This window comes from Tiliqua scincoides, chromosome 3 (assembly GCF_035046505.1).
Source record: "Tiliqua scincoides isolate rTilSci1 chromosome 3, rTilSci1.hap2, whole genome shotgun sequence".
In the NCBI taxonomy this organism is placed as follows: domain Eukaryota; kingdom Metazoa; phylum Chordata; class Lepidosauria; order Squamata; family Scincidae; genus Tiliqua; species Tiliqua scincoides.
The window spans coordinates 118,562,186-118,570,326 of NC_089823.1; the positions used below are offsets into that span (position 1 = coordinate 118,562,186).

The 8,141-nt window shown below is 41.1% G+C and overlaps 1 pseudogene; it reads right to left on the reverse strand.

Annotated features, from left to right (window-relative positions):
• Positions 1 to 446: 446 nt before the first annotated feature.
• LOC136646187 (5S ribosomal RNA) lies at positions 447 to 566 on the reverse strand (annotated as a pseudogene).
• Between the last annotated feature and the right edge of the window lie 7,575 nt (positions 567 to 8,141).

The window sequence follows — 8,141 nt, forward strand, 5'->3', positions numbered from 1 at the left end:
TCACTCCTTCACAGGGTAGACCTGGATAAGCTGTATCACCAGTAAAAGGGGCCAAGCTTGGAGTTGGGTGCACATGCAGTCCGGGGAACAGATACGAGTATGGTGCCTTCCGATGATCCAGCCTCCGCACCACAGGTGTTTCGCTGCCACAGCAACTGCATGTCTCAGCCTCTCCTTCTGTGCTAACTATTAATAAAGTGGCCCTTTCTCCCAGCTCTGTTGTCTCGAGTGTTCAGTGGGGTGGTGCACAAACAAAGGACGGGTGCTCTTGCCCTGCTAAATGTAAGAGCACCACTCTCAAAAATGCCTCTTTGTTTAGTGAGCACAACTTAATGCTTTAGAATAGTGGTTCCCAAATTTTTACCTCCAGGACCACTTCTTCCCCAATCTATTTATTTATACATGGTGGTGGTTGGCAACCTTCAGTCTCGAAAGACTATGGTATAAGCCTACAGCACCCGGTATTCCCAGGTGGTCTCCCATCCAAATACTAACCAGGCCTGACCCTGCTTAGCTTCCAAGATCAGACGAGATTGGGCATGTGCAGGGTAAAACAAGACAAAAACAATAACAAAAACAAAATCCAACATATAGAAATAATCTTAAATTACAGCAATAGTGAGTCACAAATGCTGATTACTTGTATTTCTTATCCATATTTCCAGTTACTCTCTGACAGTCACTTTTATCTCCACTATTATATAGATTTAAGATAGGGTAAGGCAGTGGTTTTCAAACTGGAGCGTCGTGACGCCCCAGTCTGGCCTCTTTCCCCTTAGGGGGCAGGGGTAGAGGGGAGGCAGGGAGGAGGCAGGGACGTGATCCCCAGGGAGCTGCAGGGACTGGGATACACTCACCAGTCCCTGTAGCAGCCATACTGGGGTGTAGGGAGCCCTGCGTGAGTGTCTGCAGGGCTCCCCAGCCTGTCAGAAGTGAAAGTGGAGTGATTGTGCTCCACTTCCGGTTTTGCAGAAGTGGAGCGCGTTCACTCCACTTTCACTTTCCCTTCTCTCTCACAGCTGCCCCAGACCATTTTTTTTTTGCTTATTTCTGTTCATTGTACTTCTTCCGTTTCTTGAGCTTTCTTCTTCTGCTTTCTTCTGATGATGTTTCTGAGTCCTTTTTCAGCTCTACACTGATGTTTTGAAGTTTTTGTACATTCCTTCAATTTTTGCTTCCATCCTATTCTCCATTCTTTCTTCAAAGCTCTCTAAAAGCTGTTGCAGATACTGAACAGTAGGAGGAGTCAAATACTTTTTTGCCTCCATGATCAAAGTCTTGCACCCTGCCTTTTCATAAACCGACTGTTGATTCCTTCATTTTTTCTCTTACTCCACAGTTGTCGTTGCCAACTGTTTTCACACTCTGAAAGCACTTTATAAATCGTTTTTACAACTTCCCCCAAAATGCTTTCCAACACCTTATTATTCAGTCCCACTTTTTTTTCCCCTCTTAAAAAAGAAAACATTCCCTTCTTCACAAACTCCTCTCTTATTCCTTGTTTCATTGTTAATTAGTCTTAACTTGGCTATCAGATTAGATCCTCACCTCGTAAAAGTCGTGATCTTGTCTTCATCATTTGCCTCAGAAATGCAAAATAAAGTTCAGGGAGGTTTGGTTTTGCTGCTGTCTTGATGAGTTGGGCTGGTGTTGTTACCCCTTCGTACACTCAGACTGTGTAGCAGCAGCCTCTGCCACTAGAAGTTGACACAGGAGTGAAAAATGAAGATTGTGGGTTCTGCCATGTTCCCTTTTAAATCCAGAGAGCATAAATCCTCTTCAGCGTGGACTGCTACTGAGGAGAGCCCTCAACGCAGCTTGTCAACCAGCCATGCCCTCAATAGGAAGTCACTCCAGGACCCACTTTTAAAATGACTTTGATCATGGAGGCAAAAGTATTTCAGACTCCTCCTACTGTTCAGCACCTGCAACAGCTTTTAGAGAGCTTTGAAGAATGAATGGAGGAAAGGATGGAAGAAGAGCTGCAGCTCAACCACTCAGCAACATTTAAAATCTGGGTAGGCAGTTATAGGATGTGGTGGTGAAATAGAAGCTAAATGTATTCAAGCACAGTGATTTACCAGAAACAAGTACCAGAAATCAGGTAGGGGCACTGTAGACCATTCAACTTTTTCCCTTCTTTCCTTTGTCTAGAAATAACCAGGAACAAAAACTAAGTATGAAAGCTGCTAGTCAGGGAAAAGATCTGACAGCCATAGACTACCTTCTCTTCATCCTGAGTCTACAGTCCTGCATAATATGAACAGCTACTTAGAAACAGTTTCCATTAAATGCAATGGAACTTACAAATACAGTAATACTTCTCATAATGCAGGGGATCCACCCTGGAAAGTTCAGCTCTGTGTGAAACAGCACCACAGGAGTTCAATTATAGGAAAGTGAGATAGGAAGCTGGTGTTGATTGGTACATGCCTCCCAGAATGATCTGATCCCAATGGCTAGAATAGCTGTCAGCCATGCTGGGACAAACAACATTTAAGGAATCAGCACTAAATGAAGCAGCTTTGCAGCAGGTATCACGGTAAATGTGTTTAGAATACAGTTTTAGTAGTAATACAAGAAGCAGATAAAACGTCTCAAAAAATAGTTGAAGTGTGCATAAAACATTCTATGAATTCTGCCTGTTTATCAATGAGCATTCAGACTACAAGAGGGGAAATGTTTGTGGTTCATTCTTCTTCCAAAATGCAGCCGCAAATCATACATACCCATAATTCTTGCTGTTATGTATTGAAAAGGTTATGTTTATACTATGGGTTATGAATGAGATTAATGAGTAGTCTCAGTGCTGTAAACCTCCTTCACTGAAACAGGAGCTAAATTGTAATAAATCACAGATTTATGTTCACATATTTATGGGACAGTAAGATTTAGTGGTCCTCTATAGAGAAATGCTATCCCAACACAAGAGGGAAAATTATGGCTTTCAGAGGTTAGAAGGATTGGGTAAACAGGGGCAAGAGCACAAATGGTGTGCATTTATTCCACTTCCATAATGCCAATTTTAAGAACAAGTTATTTCAGCAAAACATTATGCCAATATATCAGCTAAATTGATAATACATTTATTTACAACATAGCAGCAACCAACATACGTGGTTGCTAAAGCCCTAAGCCAACATAAATAAGGATAGCAGATCCCTGCCCCAAGAAGCTTGTAATTGGATAGTGGTGACATACAAGGAAAGGAAGGGATGAAGCCGAACACCTCCAGTTATACATGTGCTTCAGGTTCCTTGCAGCAGGGGTGAGAACCAAGATCCATGTTAAAGCCTCTATGGAAAAGACTCATTTAAAAATTGGTCTAAAATAGAGAGATGCAACATCACATAGGGGGTTTGGGTGACTACTGTAGGCATAAGTGCAGAAAAGGAGAAAGACAAGCTGTTAAGGGGAAAAGAGGAAATATTAGAACATAAGATGAGCTGAATGAGACCAAATCTTCATTAAGTACAGGAGCCAGCTCAGTACTTCCTGGATGATCACAAAATAGGCATGACAGCAATAGTTCTTTCCCACAGCATGTTCTTCTAATTGTACTTTTCTTTTTCTGATCCTGGAGGTTCCAGTTTGCTAGCTGTAGGTTGGAATATCTGAATAAAAGTGAGAGATGAGCATTTCAGGAGATAAGGGCTCACTTAATAGTTTGGTAATACTTTTACCAAAGTGGACTATGTGTGCATTGGGGGGGGGGGGCAACATTTTAGAGATGTCAACTATTTATACAAAATATATTTTAAAACCTAAGTGTCTAGAAAAGTGAAATACTAAACACCTAAAGAAGTTATTTTAATTATAAAAAGAATATTTTTTGAATGTCTCATGCTTCATACTAGAATTCTGTGTTTTGCACTGAAGAAAATGCCACTGTTTTAAGGAGCTTCTTATCTTCACTTTATTATTAATTCCCATAATCAAATTAGGAAGAAACAGAAATGTTTAGCAGAAACATGATCATCCTTGGCACACGATTAAAAAGAAAAGAAAAAAACTTACCACACACTGAATTGATTTGGGAAAGAAAATAAAATTCCATCGAAATTCAAGAAATAAAACCTGGTAACTTATTCCTACATGGGCCATTTACCTCTTCCCTGTAGCCACAAATCTCTGTCCATTTCAATACATCAGCAGAAATCTACAAAATGATGAACACTCTTCCTTGGTATGACTAAGCACGTGTTTAAAGTTCAACACATGAGTAGTCATAAAAAAGATTGTGATGAGTTCTTTCTAGGGTGAAAGCCTGAGCAATTCCCTACTCATCACAATCTTGTTAGTTTAAGTGTCACATCAGGACTGACAAAGCCAATACTTTTCCATGTGAACTAAAATAGTGGACTTTCACAATATAACTTCTAAATGTCAGGATGATGCAGTCACCCTAAAAAGAAAGAAATGTTATTAACCCCAAGCTAAACACAGGAACAATTTTAGAGATAGCAAACTTTTCAAAAGGGGGTGGGGGGGGGAAGAATGCAGTTCTATAAAGTTCCAACCTATTACAAGACAGAGGAGGCAGTGTTACATGGTCAGTATTTTATTACTGTTCTTTTCCTCTTTGGTGCAAAGTGTACAGCGTATATGTATAGTCGCCTTGGGCTTTTCCCTTGGGATCAGAAAGGCAGGGTATAAATCTTTTAAATAAATAAATACAGCTTGTTTTGCCTTAAACCAGGGTGGGCAAACCCCGGCCTCCAGGCCATTTGTGGCCCTCAGGGAACACTAATTTAGCCTGCAAGAAGCCCCCAGACTCCAATGAACCTCTGGCCCATCGGAGACTGTTGAAGCCCATGCTGGCCTCTGAACAACTTATGTCTCCATGTGCTTCTGGCTTGGTCTGTATGTTTTCACTGTGCAAGAGGTGTGTGGCAAACAGTTTATAGCTCTCATGTGGTTCTACATGCCTGTATTATTGTTCTCATGTGTATTATAAATAAGCTCAGTAGAATTCATTCATTCTTGTAAGTTCTGCCTCTAATGTATTAATTTAAATTTATTCAAATTTGAAATGTAAATTAATTCTTCCCCCCCCCCCCCGGCCCCAACACAGTGTCAGAGAGATGATGTGGCCCTCTATGACTTTTTGTTCCACGTTGCTGCTGCCTTTCTTATCAGTCTCACACTGGGCAGCCGCTTCCGATGCCTGTCGCCCAAGACACCTTTGTGCCTCATTTCCTGGGGGCCATGGCAGCCCAGCACAAGGCTGTGGAACAATCGGGCTATAAGAAAAGAGGCTGTGGCACAGACAAGAAAAGTGTGGCAAATGGACAGCTTTTCCTGCACGCAGCAGTTTGGAGACCGCTATTGCAGATGAAAGGGACTGAAAGGAGTTGGCCTAAAGCCACCCTATGAATGCATGACCAAAGTGAGACTTGAACCAAGGACTTCCCAGCCCATTACTACTGCATTACACAATTTCTCTCCAAAAGAGCAGTTCTGAACAAAAAAACTTTGTTCCAATTTCCAGGTTGCATGCCTCCAACATGCAACACTTGGAACAGTCACAACATGCAGTAGTATATGCTGTTTAACATCTAATGCATAAGAACCACCCAGGAGGATCAGGCCAAAGGCCCATCTAGTCTAGCATCCTCTTTCCCACAATGGCCAGCCAAGAGACTCTGGTTGGAGAAAGGAATACTTCTTCCTTGTTTTGCTCTCCTACAACCGTACCTGGGACACTCAGCTGCTGAACCTTGAGGTAGCATGTGAAACAACCTCCTGGGAGGCACTTACACCCCCCCCCCATATCTATTAAAACAAAAATTAAGTGCCAGCCCTTCTGGATTGTGATTGTCTCAATTCTCATCTTTGCAAACTACTTTTCCTCCAACTGAATCAGTTTTTCATCCCTGTTCTGTCATAATAGTTTCTATTAAGGGATAGCAAATATTGTTCTCATTACACAATCTTAATTAATTCCATTCCTACCATGCCCTGTAGCAGTTAAAAGTTATTTCTAATAATTAGGAGACCATTTACTTGATGTTAATTTCTTAAAACTTGATTCACCAAGAATATTCCTGCAACAATCTCTTAATAGATCTGATCAACCTATGGCCCAGTCCTATCCCCAGACCCTGCCACTTGAGCTAGTGTTCCAATGGTGGATCACACTTTCTGGTATCACAAAAGGTACTCCGGAAGCATGTGGAACCACACACATCCACTAGAGAGGCCCAATGCCAGAGAAGTGCTTGCTGATGAAGGTGAGTTGGGGGGGGTAGAACAGGGGCGAGCAGGAGACATGTCAGGAGGTGGGAAGGGGTGGCACCCAGTGTAGGTGACTTGCACTGGATGCTTTTTCCTCCTTCGCCTTCTGATATATCCTCTTTCTCAGCTAAAGAGCTGGCACAGGACTGAGACAACCCACTGGCAAACAGAAGCTTCAGGGAGATAAGGAAAAAAGCCCCCGAATCCACCACACCCCCACAGCATGCAGCACAACCCATTCCAGCACGGCTGAATGCTATTTATTGATTTACAAATTTGTATCCTGCTTTATCTCCCAAACTGGCATTATGGTGGGGGAAAGGAAAGGATTAGGCTGCTGTGACTCCAAGCTAATATTGGCATTTGTAAAACAAAACAAAAAACTTGGCCTGTATGTTTTAGGCCATACAATTGTAACAGACACCAAAAATGCTACTTGGATGTGCAAAATATGACAGAGACGCCTCTCAGTAGATACCACTCACAGATACCACAGCAGATCTTACAGGCATACCCCTTGACTTTATTCCCAAACTAAAATGCTTCATTTTGTAAAAAGTCCCAAGAATTCCAAAACACATTACCATTATTGGTTGCAAACCTGTTACTTGTGTTACCCATTCAAGAACCAAATGAACTTCTTCTAAACATGTACTGAAAGAACGCAGCCATTGCTTAATAGTTAGCATTTAGCGTTAGCACTGTCCAGGTTGTGTTTAAGAAATTATACAGCATAGCAGAGGGGCAAAGGAGCAGCACTTGCAAATGGTAATTGAGAAGTACAGACATTATGTTAAGCTTCAGACACTCCCTTGAACACAGTGCACCTTTTGCTGAGATTTACAAAATGGGAGCAATCTTAATTTAAGCAGCACTTTTCCACTTCAGGTTGATGGAGTTATGTAAATGCCATATACATGTAACAGAGTAGCATTTTGGAAGTGGTCACTACACTAAAAATAGAAATAATTCCTGGCAACAGCAATTAACATTTAATTTTTTATTAAAACAAAGCAAAATGTCAAAATCCTTATGCTAAAATACATTTTTAGAAAAATCAATAGTTTCCAGAAAGTACTTGCTGAAGTATAGACAGATAGAACATTATGTCACTAGGATGACGACAAGAGTAATTTCTTGAGGTTGAGGTATTTAAAAAAAAAATTGAAGTGGGGAAAAAAGTTATATTTAAAGAACAGGACTCTGACCTTCATATATACCCGTTCTGCCATACTGTCAGTTAAATTGGGATAATAATCCTGGCAAAAACAAAAAAAAATTACTCTGATTTTGTAAACAAGGCTGTGGCTGTTTTGGTACATTACAAGTTTAAAGACCGAGCTGGTCTTTACCATCCATGGTGGGAGAAAAGTATTTTTTTTTTTTTTTTGCCATTTATACCACAAGACAGCCAAGGTTATTATCCCCTTCCCCATGGTAGTCCCTATCCAACTATTATTTAAAGCAGGGCTATCAAATTCACTTCATCCAGTAGACTGAATAGGATTCACGGTGCCTGCTGCAGGCCGGTTTTGTACATCATGTTGGTATAATAGAAACCATGACTAGCAGAGTGGGTAAGCACTAGTCATAGCCAAGCTATTTCCACATACGTTTATATAGTGCCGCACACCGATTCAAAATTGCTTGTTTGCAAGGTCATATGTTTAGCGTCCCTGCTCTACAGCGTGTGGCGTATTTAACATATGCACGTGTACGTATAATTTTCATGCACATAGCTAAAGTAGTTGGTGACTATGGGCGGACGCATTCAGCACTTCTCATTATAAGCACAAGAGTAAGCTAAATCAATGATGCTACATTTTAAAATAATTTATAGTGGAAACATTTGAGTGTCACCGACTTGCTCTGGAACGGCCTTACTGGAGTAAATAGGAATATTC